The following is a 27,950-nucleotide window of genomic DNA, read 5'->3' on the forward strand; positions in this document are numbered from 1 at the left end:
CTTCCATCATAAGATCATAAATCAGCATATTACCTTTACACTTTTTGTCCTTGCAATCTTACAACTACTACCATTCTTAGCATCGTAAGCCTAAATTTCCACTTTTGAGATCTTACGATCATCCATGTGTTGTAACATCAAAAAATTGAACTAATCTTGGCATTTCAGACCCCTACAGTCTTATGACACACCACTCCATATGATTGAGATTCTTTATTTCTTATTTTATGATCACCTGATCACTAGCTTGTCATAGCATTATGACTTTGACTTCAAACCCTTCCTACCAACACTTAAGATGATATGACCAGAAGGAAATCATAAGATTGGAGATCTCAATTTAGACACACATGACACTACGACCATATAACATGTCTTAAGATCAGGAGACTCAAACTTTACCCTTATGACCATCTATTAACCCTTAAATCAATACATCATGAGAGAGATATTTAAAGCTTACAATTAGATGCCTAAACCCTTGATTGTAAGATTGCAACACATAATTTGAAAATGGCATATATCTTCCACTTGAAATAAAAACTTGTGGTAATGGTAAGATTATTGTAGATTTTAATGAAAATTTTCACAACTAGGGTGAAGACACAATCTTTAGGATATCACATTTTTTTTTACTAGGGCAAGACTTTTAACACTGGACTAGGGAAAAGTATAACCAGGTTAGGTTTTTTTTTGCAAGTTGAAAAAATGAAACACAAAACCCTAACAAAACAACTTAGTTTTAAAATATTTTCATAATGAAATTTTCAAAATTTTGGCATAGTGAAAATTAGGGCTATCAAGACCTACTTGGGATGAACTTGTGTATCCAATAGATGTTACCAAAGAAATTTAAGGAGAAGGAAATGAGTCCTTCCTTGTTATGAAATAGAATCGACATGCCTTAGAATGGCTGGTGGCTTCTGTGACCCTCTTAGATGGAGCCACTAATTGGTGCCCATGTGTTGGCCTTCTGTGCTTCTTTTTTTCTCTCCATGTGGAGTAAGGTGCATTATTTTCCTTGTATTCTCCTATGGAAAGTTAAAAAAAGAATGTATTGCAATTCATTAATAAATTCAATATAGAAATTAAATGACTCCTTTATTTGAATAAACCAAGTGTATTTTGTGAGATCTTTGAAAAAGAAGTCTTTATTGTATTAGATCATTTGGTTTAATGACTTATGTGCCCAAATTGCTTGTTTCTTAAGCTTGTGAAAATTTATAGTAAAATTGTGCATGAGGTAATTAACGGTATACTATCTAAAGTGTGTGAATGTGTTCTCTAATGATGCTAGGAAGATGTATTCTTAGCATCATGTGGTGATCAATCCCTCTTGGGTGACTATCCTTAGTCATCTTGATAGCTCCTTTTTCCACTAGGGTTAAATTTTCAATTTTATGATGAAAATATTAAATTGATTGTTAGGTTTTCATTTATCTTGTTTCTATTCATAGAAGAAACAATAGAAAATTTTGCCCTAATCTAGTTATTTCTATCAATTGTCCCAAGTGTGAGGTTTAGTGATCTAAGTTTTTGATCTTCATCTCATATTGCAAAATCTTCATGAATTTGGTCTAGACCCTAACCCTAGGTGTTTGAAATTGAGAAAGTTTTCATTTTTTCTAGATACATTATTTCTTATAACATTGTGATAAGGGGGTTAGCAAAGTATCGCAAGTAAGGGTTTTAGGTCTCTTGATCTCACGATTAATGTTGACACGGGTGAGAAAATAAGTCTTCACATTCATATGATTTCCTTTATATCATATGATTGTGTATCATTTCAAAAGGTTTGCATTGTAGCTATCTCTGATGTTATGGAAAGGAGGTTTATCGTGCTATCAGGAACAATGAAATTGGTTTCTATGATACTACAAAAAGGTGGACATTGAAGGATAGTAAAGGAAATATTGAGATTTTGTGATGATATGATGGATTAAAATCATAATATCATAGGGAGATAAAGGAAAACAAAATATGATGTGTTATCAAACAAGTTTCCATTTCCTAATTGGTCAGAACAAATGTTCAAATGCTAGATGTATGCACTATCAGGATTAGTGGGACCAAAAAATGATATTATAATATGTTCTAAGTTATAAATAGTGGTTTTTGATATTATGATGAATGTCACATCATGATATCTTAGGGTTATAAATGGTGTCTACCAATGTTACGATTAAGACGTGGTCATAAGACCGCACATGAAAAATGTTAAGTTGTTGATGCTACAATGTGAAGGGTTAAAGGTTTTTTGTCACATTGTAAAAGCTTGAGAAATCATTGAAGATGTTACGAAAAGGTGAATGTAACCACAATCAAAAGATCATAGGCTAAGAAAGGATAATCTATGATGCTACAAAGCCATTTTCCATATGATTGTAGAGGAGGATAAAGTTAGTATCGATGTTGCAACAAAAAAGGAATCATAAGGTTGTAAATGATTTTTCCACTGTATCCAATTGGTCAACAAGGGTTTTTCAAAGGGTTTTTGTAACATCAAAAAGCTATTTTTGTAACAATAAGATGTTATGAAGGGTCTTTTCATCTATCTTTGTCATAGAATCATAGGCCTTGCTTTGATAGTAAAATAAAGTCATTTCTTTAAGCTAGAAACAATAGTAAGGTTCTTGACTAATAGGATTTGAATGTAGTACAAAAAGTGCATCGTTGGATATTAATGGTGACGCTCCACTGAGTTGATAGAATGGATTGATATCATATTTCAAGATACTAAAATAAATGCAAGTTGGATGTTAATTTGCACATATTAATTTTTAAAGATCTTTTCTTTTCACAATCACAGTTCACCATCTATAGAGACAAAGAATTTGAGCAATTCCAAAGTTTTCTATGCATTCTAGTTTGCTATTCAATATTTCCTTGAGAATAGAGTAGTTACTATGTTTGGTGTTTATTTGCATAATATCAAAATTTCTAACAAAGAAGTAGAAGATATTCAAGTCTCAGACATGGTAGTTTCAGAAACTTCAACATCAAAAGGAGGCAAAACCAGACAGAAGAAACCATAAAGATTTGTTGAAGAATGGATAAATCTTTTTCCAAGTTCTTCCAACACAAATTCTACAGATGATCAAGCTTTTATTGACCTATACACCCTATGAAAAGATTCCATATTCCCTAGTGTTACAAGTTCAAAACTTTTCAAATACTTCTATCATAATAGGGAGATGAAGAAGAATCCCACCAAGTTGATATTTCCAAAGGTCTTTGTAGATGTAGACCTAATGGAGGCCCTATTTTGTCACTATAATTTGGTCATGAAATATTTACATAGGAGGGAAGGAACTATCCTATGCACCATAGATCAAGAAACATTTATTGAGGCCTCTAGATTGGGGGGAGCTATGGGTCAACCTGTAGATTTGAAGGATTTATAGAGGAAATTCAAAGAAAACACTGAGGAATGCACTAGAATATCAATGCTACAACATATTCCCATGGACCTAAAAGTAGTGGGTTATTACCCTAAGAAGGTTGACAAGATGATGCCACTAGACAAATTCAAGAATTATTTTGTTAAAACTGTATATGATGTTCATAAAGTAGTGGGTAAGGATGGGTCTAATATGGTTTATGGGGTAGAATTCATAATTGTAAGACATGTATAGGACACCTACCATGGTGGGGAATATGATTATGTCAATCATATTATAGAAGTAGTGAGAGAGAATATTGGCAAGGCTTAGAGTGGGCAATTAAAGCATTTCACCTTCCGTCAATGTTCACTGTTGATGCACCTGATTCTATACAAAAATATAGGGTACATAATTTCTGATTTCATCAATCAAACTTCTAATATAAATGGAATCCTAAAAATGCAATTATGACATAGGTATGGGACAACACTTATCTTTTTTTTGATTCAATATCATTTTTCCATAGTTTTAGTGTTATAATCATGAAAATGTTAGATCTAGGATATTTTAGGGCTCCTAATATTGAAGGGCCTTTTGAGAGCATCCCTCCTTCCTGAGGGAAAGACACCTAACCATAATTGGGGAGATATTATCCTATTTCCCACAATTTCTTTAATAAGAGTCTATGGTTGTCACTAGCCACCCCATATATTGCTTAAATTTATCCCTCCTAGGCTAAGAATAATTGAATTTATATGGAAACTATTCATGGTCAATAGGGAGTATTTAAGACCCAAGGTGCATAGAGTAACCTTCTTATGTAGGAGTTTTAGGATTGGTGATTTTACAATTGGCAAAAAGGCCTTAGAACAAATCCACTCTTTTCTTCATCATTATAATTTGTGCACTAGCCCTTATAGAATGTATGACCCTAATGGTTGGATGAGGGCCACCCTTAAGGAAATGAGAAATTGTGTATTGCCAAGTACCAAGGAATTTCCTCATGAGTGTATTATTACAAACATAGTGGTAGACGGTGAGGCAGCTGACAAGCTAGAAAAGCTTGATGATGACATAACGATGGAGATAGAATTGAAAAGAATAGGTACACAATTTTTGGGATTCTACATGGATATCCATTATCCTCAAAGGATTAGGAAGATGGTCATGGAACATGCTAAGATCATGGTTAAAATGCCAGAGCACCCAATAGGAGAAGAAGATAGAGTTTTTCCTGAAAGCCCTAAGCTAGATGTAACCCTTGAAGTAGAAGAGGAAGATGCTCCTTAGGCATCATGGATGGAAAATGGGAACAAAAGATAGATGATTGTCAACATCCCTACTCAAGTAAAACAAAGGGCATTACAAATTTTATCAGGAAGTAGTCAGTATTATTTACAAAATAGAGTTAACACAATAGAAAATACTCTCACAAACTTAGAAGTAGTAGCAGAAAGGCTAGATGATAGGATTATCCAAGCCTAGAAATTCCTTAAGGGTGGTGAATTCATCGAGTCCACTAAATTCAAGAGCTTCCTATACAAAATAAAATAGAGTAAGTTGGTGCTAATGATGAAGCTTGGAGAGTCTAATGAGTAGAAGATGGAGTTGATAGAGAAGTTGCAGGCCTATGACCTTGAAAGTGAGGTAATGACTTTAAAAGAGGCTAGAGATTTGGTATAGAGGAGTGGAATGCTATTGGTGCCTAGATGGGACTTGGAACAAGCATTTATGCTTGATCAAATAAGGAGGCAAGAGGGTACTATCTCATATGAGCCAATTGGTGTAGATGGACTGAAGAGAGGGATAGAATTTAGTATTGATACAAAATCCCTACTAGTCTAGAGTATGGCCCCTACTTCCAACAAGCCAAAATTGATGGATATACAAAGCACTAAATAGGCTAATATGATTGTATGGACTCTACAAGGCACCTCTGGTACAAAGATATCCAAATCATTGAGACACTTTTCATTTATGAATGAAGCCAAGGTAGAGGAGATGAAGACAATATTGTCTAAATCCATACATGATTCCATAGATGTCAAGAAATTATATGAAGATGAGCTTAGAAGTAGCCATGTCTACAAAGAAAGAATCACAAAGCTTGAGGCCAAAGTTTAGGAACTTGAAAATGAAGTTGCATCTCTCAAGGAGCAACTCACACAGCTAGAGCAAGTAGTTACTGTAGAGCAGAGGGAAGGGCATGAAGACCAATAGTAGCCAAAAAAAGGCACAGTTGAGGCCCTGGTACAAATAGAGGATTTGGAGGAACAAGAGGCATCAAAACCAAGAAGGATGAGTATTGATGCTCAATCAACTCAGCAGGGAGGAGATATAAGGACAAGGGTCCTTAGAAATATAATGAGCCATAGGGTTGAAGTTTTGAAAAACATATCACAACAAACTCGTAGTTTATATATTACTTTACAAAGTGCTGAGTAGTTTTGCAATAAAGCACTTTCATGGCTATCACCAACCTTCAAGGTATGGGGGCCATATATTCAATATTTGGATAGGCTAATTGTAGTGATGGCTAAAAAGCCAAATTTGCCAGATAAAATATTTACAGTGAAGGAAAGCCTAGAGATGGTAAAATAATTAAGTGGCTTCTTCACTAGTAAATTATAGGTTACACAAGGAAAGTTAAAGGTCTTATCTAACAAAGTGGAGCCCTATATACCATCAATTATGGATGTTACCAACACAGTAAAAAAATGGCTAGAGTGGTCAGCTTCGTTTGATAATATTTTGACTCAAGAGGCTATAGGATTAGTTTTTGAAGATATGTTTGATGCCCCATTCAATAATTTAATTGATTCTCTTTTTAAGGTAGAAATAAATTTGAATAATTTTATTTCTGAATCAAAAGCAATCATGGATACTAGGTGAGCTAAATCCACTCAATATTTACAAGAGGTGAAGAGTACAAAATGACCCACTAAAAGGGAAATTTATGTTTGGGAAGCTATAGGAGAAATAAAGGCTTTGCCAAGAGGAAGTAGCTAAGATATTTTACATATAGGATAGTTAATTACAAGGAGAAGAAAAGATCAAAGGCCTAATAAAAATGTTTTTCTACCATCTCAACTACTTATCTTTTTTTACCAATATATTGGAAGAATGTTATGTACATTTATTGTTCTCATCTTCCAGAAGTTTTGTGTATCCATTAAATTTTTGACATGTATCCTCTACTCATCTATAGCTTGTTGCAATCCTATAAATGGATTTCTAAGATGATAATTAGAGGTTAGTTGTCTATAGAATTTTTCACATATGTTATGTATTATTTTACAATCTGTCCATTTGTTCTATAGTCATTTGAATGAGCTCATTTGTATGCATACTTGAATACAAAAAGTGAACATTTGGGACTAAAAGCTTTGTCTCTATGTCATATTATGAGTTTTATTAGAAGCATTAAGATTTAAATGAGAAGGATTTATCCTTAATTATCAGTATCTTTGAGGTTTTGTCTCTTTTTCATATATTTGGAGCCTTGGGATTGAATGAACAAGTTTTCCTTCAATTTAATGCAATTCAAAAGATTGTATATCTCTTATTGATTGTTGCTAATTTAAAGAACTAGGTAATTACTTTATATAATTGATAAGGTTTAGGGTTTGTAAAAAGGATGAGAATCAAAATGAAACTTAGAGTTTAATGTTGACACTCTTAATCACAAGTTGATTAAAAAGGGTTCAAGTTTGCTAATCTTTGACTCTATATCCCATTGGATAAAGCACTGGTCCATTGCAAAGTTCAAGGTTACACTGATCATTCACATAACTATAGGGTATTCACAACAAAAAATCAATTTACCTTTTCATTTGTTGAACAGATAAAAGTGTTGGTCATTGCTTTTTTTTGTTACTTTCTTTAGTTGTAATTGGCTATTGCAGTTGAGAAGTTTGTCAGCAAGTTATAGAAGAATATTCACCATTTCTACTGGACGGAATAATCTTGAATCGCTTGGTTCCGGCCCCTACTATATCAAAAAGAAGGGGTCGAACTACTAAACTCCCTACTATACTAGACCCCCCCCCCCCCCCCCCACTCGACTACAACTACTAGATAAATAAGGGAATCAAACCTGACTATAGAAAGCTGGGGATCAAAGATCTTCATGCCCTACTCTATCTTGGCCCTACCCCAACTATATTAAGAAGTGGCTTCATTTAGAGCCCTATACCTTGAAGATGAAGACGTATCTGTGTCCTCCACACTGGCTAAACACCTCGAAGCGGATGAAGACTTCAAGCAGCTCCGAGCGACTGCCGCACCCCAATCATTCCCAAAGAAAGGCATTCATTTCAAAGAGGATGGTCCTTAGAATAGTAGGCTCTATAGGGCCATGATTGGCTAACAGACTGAAAGCGAGTGATATAGATGCAGAAATGCAACATTCTTCTGGTTGCAACGATAGGCTTCCAAATGGATGAAAAGTCCCACAATTGGATGGGATGGGATAGAAGAGGCACCTAGTGGGGCTCCTTCTGATTCTGCCATAACGCATCTCTCCCCCCCTACTATTTTAAGGGCTATATAATTGAGGTTTCAATTAATAAACATCATTTGATCCCCCCACCCCAAAAAAATAAATCTTCTCGTAGCAGCCATTCAAACTTTTCTAGCGAGGGCCAGTAGTAAGTATAATCAGTCAACACATCATTTGCCTGCCCTTCTAACAAATACTTCTTCAATCACTAATGGGACATAGATGGGTCCATCACCAGCTTTAGTGAAATGGCATATGGGAGCAAGCCAGTCCCACTTCCTACACCCTTAGGTTTGCCTACCTTGACTTAGCATAACCTAAAGTGAAGTGAGTCCTAATGAATCTATTAATGTTGGCCTAGAACTAAGATTTTATCCTACTAAATATAAGATTTAGCCCATCCTTAGGCTTGTCCATGTCTTTGTTTCCTGGTATCTGGTTTAAATTCACCCGATATGTTCTTTACCAGAATGAACTCCAAAAAAATGGAAACTCTATTGGGGAGTAGTCTACACTTAATTGTTTGTTAAGGGGTTCTTATTAGGTTGTGTTTTAGGGTCATTGCTATCAAAATATTTGTGTTTTTCTTCTTTGTTTTGGCTTTGTTTCATATTTTCCTATCATAGGGTGGCAACTCAAGTCAAGGTTTTGTAGCTGGTGCTATAAAGTTTAAGAAAATCCTAAACCAAATGGCTAAGAAAAAGAAGAATACACGTGCCTTTACTAAGAACCATCCTGAGATACCATTGTTAGCTAAGTTACCTCCTGGTGTAAAAAAGAAGTTTGATTTTAATTCTACATGGGTCCCTAGAAGTAATATTTCAACCTAGTCATTATATCACCCTGTGATAGAAAAGGAATCATCTTCCAAGAGTACTAAGTCAGAAGAGGTTACACTGTTGGTGGAAACATTCTCAACCCCTTAAGGGAGAAAAGGATTTTTCATGATAAAACTATGTCTCCTGTGGGGGGCTTTTCTTGTAGACCAAACTTGGTAAATGAAATGAACCACAATTGGGGTTTTAGGGAAAACTTGGATATGATTTTTAGTCCTAGACAAGAACCATATGTAGAAAACCTTATAGATTTTGACCCAGTGGATTTTGAAGTTGCTACTATAGATCATGAGGAGCTATTTCTAGAAATTGTTCTTCTTCAAAAGAAAGTTGTAGATGAGGAAGCTAGACATATGCACTTGGAAAAGGAAAAGGAGAAAATTATATTGAATACCATTATTGAAAGAGATAACCTACTTAGGAGAATGGATTCCTTACAAGAGCAAAAAAATAAGTTGGAAGAAAGGTTTTCCAATTTACACTTTGACATCTTTGGAGATATGGATGTTCTAAAGTCTAATGTTATAAAGAAGGAACAACTTCTTAAATAGAAAGAGGCCCCCATTGTTACGCAAGTTCAGCCTTACAAGCCTTTAGAGACTAGAGTGGAAGAATTCAATAAGAGGGATTTGGATAAGGGAAAGCAAAAGGCTATTGGGATACAAATCAATGAGCCCCATTTTCCTAATAAACCCATTTCTTTTGTTATGTCAAAACTTGATTTAGATCTAGAGAAGGCTAGAAAAGAAAAGGAAGATCTAATGAAATTGAAAAGGTAGAAAATGAAGCTCAAGTAACTGAGACTATGAGAAGAATCCAATTCATTAAGTCAAATTTTGCCCTAGTTGTTTAGTCAGGCCAACCTTCACAAGTTGTTCCTACTATATCTAGTGTTGGTCCTCTGATAATAGGCCAAAGTTTCTCACAACTAGCCCCTAGTTCAACTTCTACTACAACTGGCAAGATTCCTCTTATTCAAAAAATCCAACAAACTTAGTTTCCTTTTCAAAGTCAAATTACTGGAGCAAGTACTATTGGTGCTCAAAATTGTGTTCCCATTATGAGCATCTCTTTCAATTTTGAGTCAAATCAAACCAAATCAAGCATCATAAATGCATGTGTACTCAACTGTACCTTTGAGGCCCCTAAGGTGTTTAATGTTTCTAAAACCTTCAATTTAGCCCGTCCACATGTTCCATAATGATAAATTGTCGTTCTAAGTCATTTGGTGAAGTCTTGTTTTGAGCTAGTTCCAAATCTGCATTTTTACCTAAGTGTCAAATAGTGACAGGAGGTTGTGTTTGCATCTGAATATCTCACACTCAGTTATGTTTTATGACTTTCTACTTTGGAAGTATTTAGTTTCCATATCTAAGAACCTATGTTTCAGATTTTGAGTCATTTTGAGTCTGTTTGACTAGGTTTTGAATCCCTCAAATTTGGTTACTTATCAATGTCATGCTGATAGGAAATGTTCAGAATTCTAGGAAGCCTTGTTTGATGAGTTATAATTTTGACCCAGTTGACAAAAATACTAAATTTCCTTTTGTGTTGGATTATAGATGTCATAGACTTGTTATGTTTCAAGTTTCAGCTTATGAAGAATCCATTTGATAAGTTTTCAAACGTGATTCTGAACATAATTTCTAACTTTTTACTAGTGTCAACAAATGCAAATTGTTTGATACCCTTGTTCGAGATGTTATAATTCCTAATCTGTGATTGGTAAGATCAAATGGATTGTACCCCTGTGTTGTCCTCTAAAAATACTTTTAAGTGTGACAATTTTTAGGTCATGATGAATATGTCTGCACACTTTTCCAAGTCCATTCCATTTGCAAAAAATGTTTTGTCAGTGTTTTCAGTTTACAAAAATCCAAGTAGCTCACTTTGACCTCTCACCATTTGCGTCTTTTTATTCAACATGAGCCCAAAATGTAGTTCCATACTCTCCTCATGACAATAAACCAACATCCCAGTTTTCATTCTCCCAAGTGTCAATTTGCCCAACTTTCAAAGCCGATTCCAAACCCAATTTATTGTTTTCTGACATGTTTTTGTGAAAGTAATTCAAAGAAGGCAACTTTTACTATGAAAATATTTTGACCCTGAATTTTTCATGAGATGAGATTTGACAGGGTGCAAGTGTGCAGAACAAAGAGTTAGTGTGCCAGTTTTTAGAGCCCCGTCAGAGGTTTGGTTCAATTTTTAAGGCCAATCAAAGGACCTCCTGATGCAAAAGTGATAGTTTGCAAATCAATGAAAATGAGTTTCAATTGATTGATAAGTGGTCAAACTTAGTTCCAATCAATATGATGGGTTCAATAGGACAGTTTAAGAAATCAAGTGTTTGAAAATGAAAAAAAAAATTTAGCCAGACCCGCTTTGGAGCCCGACTAAAGTCACCAGATTTTGAAGGGGTGAAATCTAATGTCAATCTAGTGAATACAATTTTAAAGGTTATTTTGGCGTACACAACATCCTAATTATTTTTTCAAGGCAATAATAATTTTAGAGCTTGCTCTATTAATCAAAAGATGTATTTCAGAATATGGGACCATGCTTGTTCATTTTAGAATAAAAGTTTGGATATAAAAAATACTTTGCTTGAGATTAATGACACATTATATATTTCTTCAATTGTTGAGCTTTCCCCTATGGCTCAAATCTTTTGATTTGATGAAGAAGTATCTTAAGTCCCATGGAGATGAGTCTGAAGGAGATAATCAAGCAGCCCATGCAAGAAGGGGACTCTATCAACATTTTTCCTTTTTATATATGAGCTATTTAAATGTATGAGTGTCTTTGTTAAGGCAATCATCTCCTCTTTCAGATTGTGGGCAGACTAGTCACATTAAGACAACCCATTATAAAAAAAGGGGTAGATTGCAATGGATATGGAGCCACCATGAGAAGATAAGGGCATTGACCAATGTGAGGGAGCATTGAAGGAAGAAAAAAATAACAACCAGTCAAACAAACCATCGTAAACAAAGAGGACCACACCCAAGAAGAAATTAACAACAAACAAAGACAATACACTATCAATGTGCAGAGTCCACAACGCTAAACAGTAGCTATCAAAGAAAGGACAAGGTAGCTTTAAAAAAGAAATTCTAATCAAAATAGGGAAGCCCCCAATTGCAATACATATTCATAAGAGAGGTAGAAATGAAGGAAGCTACTTTAAGATTGAGGAAGAAGAATTGATCAAAGGTTGAGGACATAGACCGATACATGTAATTAAAAGAGGATCCATAGACTATAGAAAAGGAGGAAGGTGGCAGATTTTGAAGCTCCACGCCAATATAAAGGAGATCATGCCATTAAAAAGGCAGATAACCCTATGCCAAGCAAAGGAAATCCATAGCAAAGAAGTAGTAAACATTACAAGCCAGAATGAAAGAACAAATAAAACTTGAAAAGCATTAGATGAAGTGCATCAAGAAATGTATAGACTACCACAACCTCCTACTTTGTGGTTTCCCCAGATTCTTCCAACAGATGCCCATCTTCCTCACCCACATTAGGTTGAAGCATTACAACACCCGAATCTACTTCTTCTTTAAAAAGAGCATAGTTAGCTGAGAGAAGATTCCCATCTCCATTTCCCATTTTAGACTCTAGAGTAGCCAATGGCCTCGTTGAAGCAGCCAAGCGCACAATAGGGTGGGGTCCAGAGAGCCTCCTCTAGCCTTCAACTCAAAGTTTATCAATATCCATGCAGAGGGATTTGATCTCTATTAGGGACCATACACTAAAGTCTGCTGCAAATGTTGTTCAAAAAAATATGGGATTCAATTACAAAAATGCAAGGAAAGGGATCCCCAAGTGAATAAGAGGAGACATCCATGGCATCAGAGGAAGATGGATAGTTATGAGAGAGGTATAGAGTGCAGAACAATGAAATGACTCTGGATAATGTCGACATGAGAGCTTGATCTGTGTATGTAGCCTTGAAGGATGTTTTTATGCTTATCCCATATTGCTCCCATGTTACTCATTATATCTTTTTAAATATTAGAGCACTCAATAAACAAGATGTCTTAACAAATGGAGGATTTTGTAAGTTGGGCAGTTGCTTCATGGTGGGTCTGACCCAGACAGTTGGAGGTCGTCAAATAAAAATTTTAAAAAAATATGCTGCTGCAATGACATGGAATCTGAGCTACGAGATGGTGCCACGTGGATGATCCAATGATCGTTGCTATCTCACCAAGAAAAAATTCTCACCGGATAGCCATACCAACTTGATGATGATGATATGGCACCAGTGAGGTGGCACTGATGTGGCATTAGATGAGGTCACCCAAAAAGTGATCGAAATCCAATGGTTGCCATGTCACCACTAGAAAATGGGAAAATTTTAGGCAAGTGACTTCACAACTTGCCAAAAAATTTAGAAAATTGATGGAGCTTGAACATGGGTCCTTCTTAGATATCAATGGCCAATCACAAAGTGACATGTGGCATCATTCAATGGATAGAGCCAATATAGAGGTGACAAGTGGCATTCTCTGATTGGTCAAAGGAGGAAAGGGAGTTTTTTAAAATATAAGTAAATGTCTGAGTGTTTATTCAAATAGATATTTGAAGAATTTAATTTTAAAAGGTGAATATTCTATAGTTGGAACTATAGAAATTTTTTAATTTTTCAAATTTTTAAGTTTTTGATGCAAACCATGTTGTCAGAGGCCTAATGTTCAAACAGTCATAATTGGACCATTTTTTATTGAAAATAGGTGCTCCAATATACCACCAGAACTGAAATGAGTTGAATTTTTCAAATTTTAGGTCAGTTTGTGCACAAGTCTTCACCAGTTCATGTTATAGATCAATTTGTGTTTCCCAGGGCATTGGCAGCACAATAGACAGATTTGATCATGAAGCACCAAAATTAGGTAGAGGGCAGTTCTAAATTCTTGTTGGGATCTAAATGTGATGAAAATCAATTCTAAGATATTTTCTTGGCTTCTAAAGGCCAGTTAGCTGATTTTCACTTTTACCGAGAGTTCACTTTAGCATCAAAAATCAATTATGATGTTGAGTAAAAATATCTGAGATTCTTTGTGCCTTGTAGAGGCCAAATGATGGTTTTTGATGTGCAGTTATAGAGAGAAGGTAGAGAGAGGCTTTTCATCTTCTTGGGAAGGAATTTTGAGGGTACACATGTTAGTTGCAGATTCAATCTAAGAATTGCTTCCTTCCTATATCTTTCTTTCTTCTTCTCTTTTGCAAGGTTGTTGGCAGTTTTCTCTGGGTAATACCAGTAGGGTTCCAATGTTCTACTGTTGAAACCAAGATTGTAGATGGTTTTGCTTCCTATCTACTGAGCTAAGCTCTAGCAGTGAAGGCCACACATCTACCCTGTGCAGATTTTCATTTCATGTCATGTGTTATTTTTTGAGATGTGGAATTTGATGCTAGATTATGTTGTATATCCATAGTTTCATTTCACTTTTACCAGTTAATGTATTCAGTCTTTTCCAAGGATGAATATGCAAAAGGGGATTTACATGATTTATCTAAGTTCTCTTGTTATGTCTCCTAATTCTTCATGTGATATTAACTTTGCAATTAAATGGATAATGTTCATTTGATTTAAGGTAGCTTGGATGAGTTGTGTATCAGATCTATTGTTACTTTTGATTCAAGCAGTCAAGTAAATGCTTCATCATTTTGATAGGGTTTCTAGGTGCATGAATGGGATATTGCATAAGTATGGGATTAGGGGATTTCAGTTGATAAAATTGATTGTAATGCAATCTAGTTAGGTCATCCTGCTAGTAATGACTCTATGTTTCAATGGATAAGGTACTGATCACTAAATCAGATGCAAGCTTATATGAATGTCATTTGCACAAATCTTTTTTAATCAAAATCAATTATAATTTTTCAAGTCTTGTAGTGGGCTGAAAACAATTAACCCTCACTCAACTTATGAGATTCGTATATTTGCATTTGGCTACTATAGATTTGTGGTATTGCATGAGTTACTAGGAGATAGAAGGGGTTTTAAATCTGCAGATTATAGATTCAAGTATATGTTTTGCACTAGTACCATGCATCAGAATCTTAAGGTTAACCCATCTAGGTCTTGTAGAGCCTAAAGTGAAGAGGGGTCATGCCTTATAGTTGGCCTAGTGTCTGAAATGATGTGTTGAAGATGGGAGTTAGCTGCCCCTAGATGCGTCATACTCCCATTGGGGTAATTGAAAACCCTCTAGAATTTTCAAACACCAACAAGTACTTCAAGTGTCCTAGTTTCCCAAAGGAAACCAATTTATATGGAGAAATATAGGCAAATTTCTTTCTTGGGTATCCCTAGTTTTCCTCATCCTATTTCAAATGAACTTAGGGAAAAAGTTGCAAAGTTTGCTGGAAATAATGCTATTACAACTAAAGAGCACCTCATAAAATTCATTGATATGCTGAATGACTATGAGGTGGAACATGAAGATGTAGTGATGAAACTTTTTGTTCATTCACTGATTGAGGATGCTAGAGATTGGTTCAGAAGATTGTCTGATGATAGTATCAAATCATGGAATGATCTTGAAATATTGTTCAAGGGAAAATATGGTGATAAGACCAATATTGGTTTCATGCTAAATGACTTCAACAAAATCAAGAAGAATCCAAATGAATTAGCTTTTAACTTCAATGTTAGATTTCAAAAGGGTATGTATAATTTATTTCAAGTAATGAGATTAAATGAAGATGTGTATCTTACTACTTACTTCAATGCTTTTGATAGTAAGATGGCTTATGTTCTTAGAGATAAAGATCCAAAAATAGTAAGGGATGCTTATATAATGGTTGTAAATATTGAAAACAATAGAAGAGTTGTTGGGAAACTTGGGAAAAAGGATGACCCTAAGCTATTTAATCCTAGAAGTAAGAAAGACAATGAAAAGCCTATTATAGGAAAGAAACCTGAGGATGATACAATGGGGAAAGTTTTAAGTTTAATAAAGAAATTAAGTCCTTCAAATTACCAAGCAAATAAAACAAATGTTTTAAAGAAGGTTCCCTTTAATAACAATTTTAATAGGCAACCTAGGATGCAAAACTATCCTTATACTACTCAGTGGAAGGATGGTAAGCTAGTTCCTAATACCACTCAAGGGAATAAGGACAAAGGGACACCAGACCCTTTGTAAAGAAACTTTGTGAATATGACTGAAGATGTCCCTTGGTTTATTACTTGGCAGTCACCTCATTCCTCTAATTTTTTTGTTGTGGCTTAGTCTTTTGTTGCAAATCAGAAAGTGCAAAATGATGAAGAAGTAGAAGATGAAAATCAAGAGGATGTTACATGTAATATGATCCATCTTTGTTAGAAAGATTAATCTTTCCTTGGATGTATTAATTGGGATATTCCAAGGATCCCTAAATGTAGTTTTTCCTATTGTACACATGTGGAGGATATGTCATTATTTGTCCTTTATTCCACATGTAAGGACAACTCTTTTTTATTCCTTTATTTAGTTTATCCTCCTTAAGAGGATTGTGACACTTTTCACACACCTATTATGAATGTGGCATTCATATAAATGAGAGTTAAAAATGCAACTCCTTTCTCATCTCTATATAAGAGATGCTCCTCCTTCTTTCTTCTTCACTCTTAGCACTTGATGTTATTGTATTGAGCTATTTTGCTCCAACACTCTCTCTCTCTCTCTTCTCTAGGCATTTTCCTTCATTCATAATTCTCACAAGGGGTTTTCTTTGCTTTCCCCTTATAAATCCTTGTCTCCATTGTTGAACCATCTTGGTGTATGCTCTTGGATTTTGCTTATCTTATGGTAACATTGTTTCACACTTAACTTACTTGGATTGTTTTTCGTTTCTTGCTCAATCTTATCATTTCTTACATGGTATCAGAGCTTGGTCACTAATCCTTGTTTTAAGTTTTTGTGTTGAAGGTTGCCATTCATTGGAGCACACCTTATTTGGAGACGTTATTGAGAGAAGAAGTTTGTGTTGTGGTTTTAGCTCATTTTAACATCTCTTGTGTGTGCAGGTTTCATATTAAATTTTTTTACTAACCCTCTTTGGAAGGCTTGCCACCAAAGGGTTTTCCTTTTCAAAATATTTCAAAATTTTGCTCTTGTTTTGGAAGGCGTGTTGCCAAAACAAGGAGCATTTATTTCATAGCACTAATTTATTGTGCAATCTTTTAATTTTAAACATTTATTCTAGTAAATTCAGAATAATAGCATTTAATTGTATGATTTTGTAAGATTAATGTTCACCATTTTTTTTAAAATAAAAAAAACAAAAATTAATTCAAAATTGTTTTGAACACGCATAGCGCGAGAGTCTTTAAATCAATTTTTTTGTGTTGGGCGGACGCGCCACCCACGCAACACCTGTGCTCAGCCTGCGTGTCACTCGTTGTTGCCTACGCTCTGTCTGCGCGTCTCTTGCCGCTGCTTGCGCAAAGATCACCCGTCACCCGCCGCCTGCGTGGCCAAACCCACTGCTCTCGCCGCTGCCTGTGCACAGACCACCCATCACCCACTGCTGTCTGCACTCTAACCTCGCGTTACCTGCCGCCTGCATGGCCAGACCTACCACCCCCGTCACTACCTGCATTCAGGCTACGCGTCACCCGTCGCCTGCGTGGCTTGACCAATCGCTCCCGCCTCTGACTGCACTCAGACCATGCATCCCTTTTTTAAATCTGCGCTCAATCTGCCCACTTTTTCCATCGACGCCTTCTTAAAAAAAAACTCAACATTAGTATTTTGTTTAATTTATCTTTTTAGAAGTTTTTTTAAAGAAACCTTTTAACCTTAAAAAGTTTATTTTAAAAAAAAAAATTTATTCAACTTTTTTTAACCTTTTTCATTTCATAAATTTTTTTTTACTCTAATTTGTTTTCTTTGAGAAAAAAAAATATTATTAATTTTATATATAAAAGATGAGATTTTTTTTTTCAATTAATTTGATTTTCAAATCAAGGAATTTTTTTAAAATTCATCAATCTTGTAATCATGTCAACTTTAATTCCATAAATTAAGTTGAATAACTCTAACTATCATGCTTGGAAAACTCATCTCTCCTTTATTTTTTGATTTAAGCATATTTTAGATGTTGCTAGAGATGTTTGCATTGCAGAAACTGGTGTACATGACTGTTCTACTACACATGATGCAGAATTCAATGGCACTCAAATCGTGCTAGTGGAGGACCAACCTCCTTCTCTTAACCCTACAACTCCAACACCACCTATTATTTCTGCTTCTACTAGTAATAATATAGAAGTAGCTACTGATGATGCTTTTATTGATAATGATTCTTCCTCTAGTGATGATTCCACTAGAACTAAACGTAAACCTAAATGGGCTCAAAACTTAATCAATGAAGGTGATGACTATATTTCTAGATTTGGTGGAATTAAACATAGAAGGATTAATTATTATAATTATGCTTTGATGACCACTATTATGAATTATAATGATCCTAAGTCTTTTGATCAAGCTAACTCTCTACCTCATTGGCAAACAGCCATGAAAGAGGAATATGACTCTTTAATAGCTAATCAAACTTGGGACTTAGTAAATTTACCTCATGGAAAAAATATAGTTTCATGTAAATGGTTATACAAAACAAAATTGAATGCTAATAATGAAATTAGTAAATATAAGGCTAGATTAGTTGCTAGAGGTTTTTCACAAATAGAAGGATTAGATTATAATGAAACTTTTGCTCTTGTTGCCAAAATGCCTACTATTAAATTAGTTCTTGCTCTAGCATCTGAAATGAATTGGCCTGTTCACCAAATGGACGTTAAAAGTGCCTTCTTAAATGGTGATTTACATGAAGAAATCTATATGGCACAACCCCCTAGATTTGTTAAGAAAGGTAGTGAAAATCTGGTCTGCAAATTGAAAAAATCTATTTATGGTCTTAAACAATCACCTAGAGAATGGTATTCTAAAATTAATTCATTCTTTATTTCTCAAGGCTTTTCTAGAAGTAAGAATGATCCTAATTTGTATATTAAACATACTAAAGATGATATTATTATTGTTATTGTTTATGTGGATGATCTTATTCTCACTTCTAGTTCAAATGCTTTGATTTCTGATATTAAGTTTCAACTTAAACAGAAATTTCAGATGACTGATTTAGGTATTTTACATTATTGTTTAGGGATGCAAATTTGGAAAACTCCTAAGGGTATCTTTATTTCTCAAAGAAAGTATGCTAATGACCTTTTAGAAAAATTTAAGATGAATGATTATAACCATGTTTCAATTCCATGTGAATTAGGAACTAAATCAGTGGCTGATATGAATACTCCTTTTGTTGATGAAACTTTGTATAGGCAACTGGTAGGAAGTTTAAATTATTTAACTCTTACTAGACCTGATATTTCTTATAGTGTTGGTTTAATTTCTATATTTATGTCTAAACCCCAACAAACACATTTTAAAGTTGCTAAAAGAATCTTAAGGTACATTAAAGGAACTATTAATATGGGATTGTTTTATGATGCCAATTCTGAATTTATTTTACATGGCTATACTGATTTCGATCTAGGCGGAGATCCCAATGATGGGAAATCCACTTGTGGCTATTGTTTTTTTGTTGGCTCAGGTGCAATTTCTTGGAAAAGTAAAAAAGAACACTCTATTTCCCTTTGCTCAACTGAAACTGAATACAAAGGTTGTACTAATGCAACTAAAGAAGCCTTATGGCTTAGAAGACTTCTTGAAGATTTGGGTTTACACCAACAAGCACCTACCCCTCTATATTGTGACAATCAAAGTGCTATTGCCTTGGCAAAGAATCCAGTTTTTCATGCAAGGACCAAACATATTTCACTTCAACATCACTTCATTTGAAAACAAGTTGAACACAAGCAAGTTACTCTCGTTTATTGTAAGGGTGAAAATCAAGTGGCTAATATTTTGACAAAACCACTTTCAAAAGAGACATTTCAGTTCCATTGTAAAAATTTGGGTTTACAACCCGTTGATGTAAACTCCCCAAGTAAAGATTAAGGGGGGGTGTTAGAAAGGTTAATCTTTCCTTGGATGTATTAATTGGGATATTCCAAGGATCCCTAAATGTAGTTTTTCCTATTGTACACATGTGGAGGACATGTCATTGTTTGTCCTTTATTCCACATGTAAGGACAACTCTTTTTTATTCCTTTATTTAGTTTATCCTCCTTAAGAGGATTGTGACACTTTGCACACACCTATTATGAATGTGGCATTCATAGAAATGGGAGTTAAAAATGCAACTCCTTTCTCATCTCTATATAAGAGATGCTCCTCCTTCTTTCTTCTTCACTCTTAGCACTTGATGTTATTGTATTGAGCTATTTTGCTCCAACACTCTCTCTCTCTCTCTTCTCTAGGCATTTGCCTTCATTCATAATACTCACAAGGGGTTTTCTTTGCTTTCCCCTTATAAATCCTTGTCTCCATTGTTGAACCATCTTGGTGTATGCTCTTGGATTTTGCTTATCTTATGGTAACATTGTTTCACACTTAACTTACTTGGATTGTTTTTTGTTCCTTGCTCAATCTTATCATTTCTTACAATGATGAAGAATCGGATATTAAGGAATCTAAACATGATGCTACAAACCAAAGAGATTTGTATCACACATATCATCAACAAGTGTTTTTTGGTAGTGAAGATCAAGATGAGAATGTTATATGTAACACATTGGCTGCAACTGATCATATCAATTTGAGAAAACCTTCCAAGGAGGAAATTGATAGGATTATAGCAAAGTTGGTTGCACAAGTCCAAAGTACTTATAATTTAAGCAATAGAAATGTGAATGGTGTCCCTGTGAAGCTAGCAAGTATTTTTGTCAAGGACACTACTACAAAGGTTACTCATGAAAATAAGAAGAATATTCCTAAGATTCCTAAGATCAAGGAAAATAAGAATAAGAAGTGGGAACCAAAGAAAAGGGGACACTTCTACGAGGTAGAAACTACTAAGCCAACTACATTAGAGAAAGGATCAAAAACTAAGATTGTTAAGTAGAGGGAATCATCTATTGTTCAAATTTCTATGCCCATAGATATTAATGTTAAATCTACCAGTTATGATCCAATTGATATGATTTCAATGCTATCATAAATCACTGTCAACATTTCTTTGTTAGAAATGTTTAGGATATAAGAACATAAGAAAAAGGGTCTGTCTTAGCTAGGTGGGATACAAAATACAATGATTTCACACAAGAACCAGTCATTATACAGCAGATCCCAGTTCTAGAAAAATAAAAGGAAGAGAATGGAGTCATTTCTCAAATACCCCAAGTGTACCTAAACAATTCATTGGTTGCATACTTGCAAGATATTGACTCTTTTTTCTTGAGTTTGATCATAAAAGGTAGAACTTTAAAAATTTGTATGATTGACTCTGGTGCCTCAAATAATATAATTCCTTTTAAGGTTATGGAGGCTCTTGGTCTAGGAGTTGAAACTAGGAGAGGTAGGTGTAGAGAAATGGATTCTAGAGAGGTACCTATCATAGGTAGTATTAATGCTTTACCTTTTAGACTTGCTGCATATCCCTGATGAAGAATCAACTATGTCAGTCCTTGTAGTAGATAATCCCCCTCACTATGGGATGTTTCTTTCAAGGAAGTGGAGTGTTGCAATGGGAGTTAGTATGAAATTTGATTTGTCATATGGTACTTTCCAAGTAGGGGAAAGGGATATCAAGGTCAATAGAGAGCCAAGAGTAACTTACATCTTTGAGGAAAATATTGACAAGGATACCACTTGTTTCATAGACATAGATGTGAATGCATCCAGAGCTGAATTGATCATCTAAGAAGTTGAAAAACTTCCTACACTAATTGAACAAGAGGTTACATCTTGTATGGATTCACCAATATTATGGAACATGTACTTTGATGGAGCAAGCTCAAAGGAAGGATCAAGAGCAAGAATTTTTTTTGTCTCCCCAAACAAAAATAGATTTATGTATTCCTTTTCACTTAATTTCACATGTACCAATAATGTTGCAAAATATGAGGCCTTACTGCTAGGTTTCAAAGTTGCAGCAAGCCATGTAATTAAGAAAATATGTCATAGGTGATTTTGAGTTGATTATTTCCCAAGTTAGAGGAGTGTATGTTTCAAAAAATAAAAGATTGAAACAATATGGGAATGTTTTATGGGATATGATTAAGTCTTTTGATGCCTTTGGAATCATGTGGAAAGATAGAAGTAATAATAAAATGGCTTATTTATTGGCAAATGTGGCTATAATGCCTGATGACATATCATGTGCTAGTGTATCTACTATGGAGGTGCAGAATAGGCCTTCAATCCCAGATAATGTACATAGGTGGAAAGTTTTTGAGGATGACAAGGACATTCTAAATTTTCTACTCAATGAGGATAAGTATCATAGGCAGGAGCTTGATTGCAATGCTTGGGTAGAAACAATGGATGGAAAAGAAAACATTTTTGGCCAAGAAATCTTACCTAAAGACTAACAAAGTACCCAAAGGTTTGGTTGTATTGGAAAGTTCTTTTGATAATTAGGATAGAGTGCATTCAAAAGCACAAGATAAGAAATTACAAGAATTAGAAGAGATCAATCTGGGCATAGCTAATCCCCCAAAGAAAGTATACATTGGTAAGACTTTAAACCCTAAGATTAGGAAATCTTTGATAGATTTGTTAAGAAAATTTAGACATGTTTTTGCATGATCTTATGATGACCTCAAGGCTTACAGGAAAGATTTGTTCCAACATATTATACCTCTTAAGGAAGATGTGAAACCTTTTAGATAGAAGCAAAGAATCGTGAATCCTACTCTAGCTCCTAAGATGCAAGAAGAATTATTGAAGCTTAGGGATGGGGGAATAATTAAGCCAATCAAGCATTCTTCATGGGTATCTAATCTGGTACCTATCAAAAAAAAGTATGGTGACATTAGGCTCTGTGTTGATTTTAGAAACCTAAGCGTTGCATCTTTAAAAGACAATTATAGATTGCCTAACATGGAGGCTATGTTACAACAAGTGATTGGTTCAAACTTAATGTCCATGATGGATGGTCTTTCAGGATATAACTAGGTCTTTGTTGATGAAAAATAATAGTTCAAGATAGATTTTAACACTACATGGGGAACTTATGTGTATGTGAGAATGCCTTTAGGTCTCATAAATGCAAGAGAAAATTTTTAGAGGGCTATGGATGTAGCTTTCAAAGAATATATTGACAAACTCATGGTAGTATATCAAGATGACTTGACTACTTATTCTAAGAGAGTTGAAGACCACTACAGGCATCTTGAATTTTTTTTATCAAGGCTTTCGAATATGGTGCATCTTTAAACCCAAGAAAGTGTACTTTTGGGGTCATAGAAGGGAAGCTTTTAGGACACATAGTTTCAAAAGAAGGGGTAAAGATTGACCCTAAGAGGGTAGAATAAACATAGTTTCAAAAGAAGGGGTAAAGATTGACCCTAAGAGGGTAGAATAAATTGACAAGGTGCTAAGGCCAAAAAGTGTCAAAGGTATGCAATCTTTCTTTTGGAAAGCTAATTTCTTAAGGAGATTTGTAACTAATTTTGTTGAGGTTAGTAGGCCAATTTCAAAAATGCTCAAAAAATGAGCTACAATTAGTTGGGAAGGTGAGCCTACTGTTGCATTCCAAGAAATAAAAAATGCTATTAGGAATGTTCCAATCCTTATGACCCCTAATTATGAAAAGCATATGCATATTTTGTCTTTTGCATCTTTTCATACTATTACAACAATTTTACTTCAATAAAATGAAAATGGACATGAATAGCCTATCGCATTCTTTAGTAAATCCTTACAACCTGCAGAGTTGAAATATGACATAAATGAGAAGCAAGCATATACTCTAGTCAAAGTTGTTAAGGCCTTTAGATGTGACCTAGTAGGTGCTATTGTTATTAGTTTTGTGACAAATGCAACAGTAAATTACATTTTCTCTCAACAAGAAGTATCTAGTAGAAGATGTAGATGGATTAATAGAATCCAATAATTTAATATAGATATATAGATTACCAAGTTGGTAAGAGGTCAAGGGTTAGCTAAGCTCATGGCACTAACAAATTTAGATGCAAATCAAATAAATATTGAGAATAAGTTTCTCAATTTTGCTACATGTGATATGAATCAGTGTGATTGGTACAAAGATGTGATTTATTATTTGCAACATTTGCAATCTCCACCTCACTTAATAGAAAATAAAAAGAAACCTATAAAACTACATGTAGTAAGATATATTATTGCAAATGGGGATTTATGGTGGAGGAATTTTTAGGGTGTATTGTTAAGATGCATTGATCAATAGAAATTGGAGAAGATATTGAATGACATGCATGCAAGAGTATGTGGAGGGCACTATATGGAAAAAAAAACTACCCATAAGATCATCAAAGTGAGCTTTTTGTGGCCTACTTTGTTTAAAGATGCCCAAATCTTAGTTAGGAAATGTGGTTCATGCCAGAAGTTTGTAGGAAAATTAAAATTTTCTAGAAATACACCTCTAAAATTAGTTTAAGTTTAGGCACCCTTTCAACAATGGGGAATGGATTTTATGGGTGAAATTTCACCAAGTTCTAGTAGTGGTTTTTCTTGGATACTAGTTGCAACTGATTATTTTACAAAGTGAGTGAAGGCAACCTCTACTAGGAATTCTACTAGCAAAGTGGTAAAAAATTTCCTACTCAATAATATCATTACAAGGTTTGGATGTCTTGAAAGAATAGTAACTAATAATGCTATGTGCTTCACATTTGAGGAATTCATCAATTTCTGTGAAAAGTATGGTATCACTAGATCAATTTCATCACCTTATTATCCACAACGGAATGGACAAGTAGAGTCTACAAATAAGAGTTTGTTAAAGATCATAAAGAGGACCTTAGATGATAATAAGAGGGCTTGGGATTCAAAGTTTTAGTTTTCTATTCGGGCTAATAGAGTGACAATAAAAAAGGCAATAGGTGTATCACCTTTTGACCTTGTGTATGGAATTCATGCTAGAATGCCTCAAAAAAATTTGATGGGTTTGTATAACTATATTTAGATGTATGATAATGATATTGTTGATGATTTTCATGAAAGGATGGATGAATTAGTTGGGTTGGCTAAAATAAGGAAAGAAGCCTCTATCAAGAACATGAAATTGCAATTGTAGGAAAAACATTTATATGACAAAAAGGCCTTGGTTAAAAAATTTGAATCGGATGACCTTGTCTTAATATGGAATGCAAGATTAGAAGATAAAGATAAATATGGAAAATTTGATCCCATTTGGCTTGGTCCTTATTTGGTTGATTCAACCTAGGGTGAGGATTCATATTTCATTAAGGAATTATTAGGAAACTTCCTAGAATTAGTTCATGGACAATTCTTGAAAAAAATACTTCTGCTGAACGTATTTATTTTCCATGAATAGTAGTTAGATTTTTTACTTATGTACATTTTTGTAATTACTTGTGTATATATATAGCCCTTGTATATATGTGTTTTTCTTATTTATAGTTTCAAAAGTTGTTACCTTAAGTTAATGGTGTATGGTCTACTTAAACCAGAAATTATAAATTCTCGTACGAATACAAGTTAACCATCATACCCAGATAGAGCCACTAATAGCTCCTTTTTTCACTAGGGTTAAATTTTCAATTTTATGGTGAAAATATTAAATTGATTGTTAGGGTTTCATTTATATTGTTTCTATTCGTAGAAGAAACCTTGGAAAATTTGGCCCTGATCCAGTTATTTCTATCAATTGTCCCAAGTGTGAGGTTTAATTCTCTAAGATTTTTATATTCATCTCAAATTGAAAAATCTTCATGAATTTGGTCAACCCTAACCTAGGTTTTTGAAATTGAGTGGGTTTTCATTTTTTCTAGATACATCTTTCTTATGATGTTACGATAAGGGGGTTAGTGGAGTATCACAAGTAAGGGTTTTAGGTCTCTCGATCTCACAATTAATGTTGTGTCATAGTGTCATGGGTGAGAAAATAAGTCTTCTCAATCATACAATTTTATTTATATTGTATGATCATGTATCAGTTCAAAATTTTTTCATTACAGCTATCTCTAATGTTACAGCAAGGAGGTTTATCATGGCATCAAGAACAATGAAATTGGTTGCTACAATACTATGAAAACGTAGACATCAAAGGATCGTAAAGGAAATACTGAGATGCTACAATTATATGGTGGCTTATGGTCATAAGATCATAGGGAGATAAAGGCAAAAAAAAGGTGATGTACTATCACACATGTGTTCATTTCTTGATTGGTCAAAAAAATGTACAAATGCTAGACGTATGTGCTATTAGGATTAGTGGGACTAGAAAATGATATTATAAAATGTTATGAGCAGTAAATGGTGGTCTCTGATATTACAATGAATGTTTCATCATGAGATCTCAAGGTTATAAAAGGTGTCTTCTAATGTTACAATTAAGACGTGCTTGTAAGATCGCACATGAAAAATGTTAAGTTGTCAATGCTACAGTGTGAAGGGTTAAAGGTTTTTTGTGACATTGTAAAAGCTTGAGAGATCACTGGACATGTTACAAGGTGAATGTAACCATGATCCTAAGATCATAGGCTAAGAAAGGATAATCTATGATGCTATGAAGCCATTTTTTGTATGATTGTAGAGGAGGATAAAGTTAATGTCAATGCTATGACAACAAAGGAATCATAAGGTTATAAAGGATTTTGCCATTGTATCCAACTGGTTGACAAGGGTTTTTCAAAGGGTTTTTCGTAACATCAAAAAACCATTTTTGTAACAATAAGATGTCACAAAGGGTCCTTTCATTTTTCTTTGTAATAGCATCATAGGCCTTGTTCTAACAATAAAATGAAGTCATTTCTTTAACCTAGAAACAACAGTAAGGTTCTTGACCAATAGGATTTGAATGAAGTACAAAAAGTGCATCATTGGATATTAATGGTGATGCTCCATTGAGTTGATAGAAAGGATTCATATCATATTTCAAGCATGCTGAAATAAATGCAAGTTGAACATTGATTTGCACATATTAATTTGTAAAGATCTTCTCTTTTCACAATCATAAATTGTCACCTACAGAGAGAAAGAATTTGAGCAGTTCTAGAGTTTTTTGTGCATTCTAGTTTTCTATTTAGGAGTTCCTTGAGAATAGAGTAGTTGGTATATCTAGTGTTTATTTGCATAGTATCAAAATGTCTAACAAAGAAGTAGAAGAAATTCAAGCCTCAAACATGGAAGTTTCAAAAACTTCAACCTAAAAAGGAGGCAAAACCAGACATAAGAAATCATAAAGATTTGTTGAAAAATGGATAAAGCTTTTTCTAGGTTCTTCCAAAAAAAATTCTAAAGATGATCAAGCTTTTATTGAGCCATACACCCTATGTAGAGATACCATATGTCGTAGCGTTACAAGTTTAGAACTTTTCAAATACTTCCATTATAATAGGGAGAAAAAAATTCCTATGTGCAACCCATAGAAGAAGAATCTCACCAAGTTGATATTTCTAGAGGTCTTTGTAAATGTAGACCTAATGAAGGCCCTATTTTTTTGCTATAATCTATCCATGAAATCTTTCCATAGGAGGGATGGAACTATCCTATGCACCTTAGATTTAGAATCATTCATTGAGGCCTTTGGATTGGAGGGATCTACTGGTCAGCCTATAGATTTGAAGAATTTAGAGAGGAAATTTGAAGCAAACACCAAGGCATACACTGGGATATCAATGCTACAACATATTCCCATGGACCTAAAAGGAGTGGGTGATTACCTTAAGAAGGTCAAAAAGATGATACCACTAGACAAATTCAAGAATTATGTTGTTAAAATTGTATATGGTGTCCATAAGGTGGTGGGTAAGGATGGGTCTAATATGATTGGTGAGGTAGAATTCATAATTGCAAGAGATGTATAGAATGCCTACCATGGTGGGGAATATGATTATGTCAATTATATTCTGGAAGTAATGAGAGAGAATATTGCCAGGGCTCAAAGTGGGCAATTAAAGGATTTCACCTTCCATCACTATTCAATACTGATGCACCTGATTCTATGCAAGAATATAGGGTACCTAAGGTATAATTTCATCGATAAAACTTCTGATATAAATGGAAGCCTACCAGTGCAGTTATGGACATAGGTATGGGACAACATTTATCATTTTTCTGATTATGTATCATTTTTCAATAATTTTAGTGTTGTAATTATGAA

Source organism: Cupressus sempervirens, chromosome 5 (assembly GCF_028749045.1).
Source record: "Cupressus sempervirens isolate cs-2001-9-10 chromosome 5, ASM2874904v1, whole genome shotgun sequence".
NCBI lineage: Eukaryota > Viridiplantae > Streptophyta > Pinopsida > Cupressales > Cupressaceae > Cupressus > Cupressus sempervirens.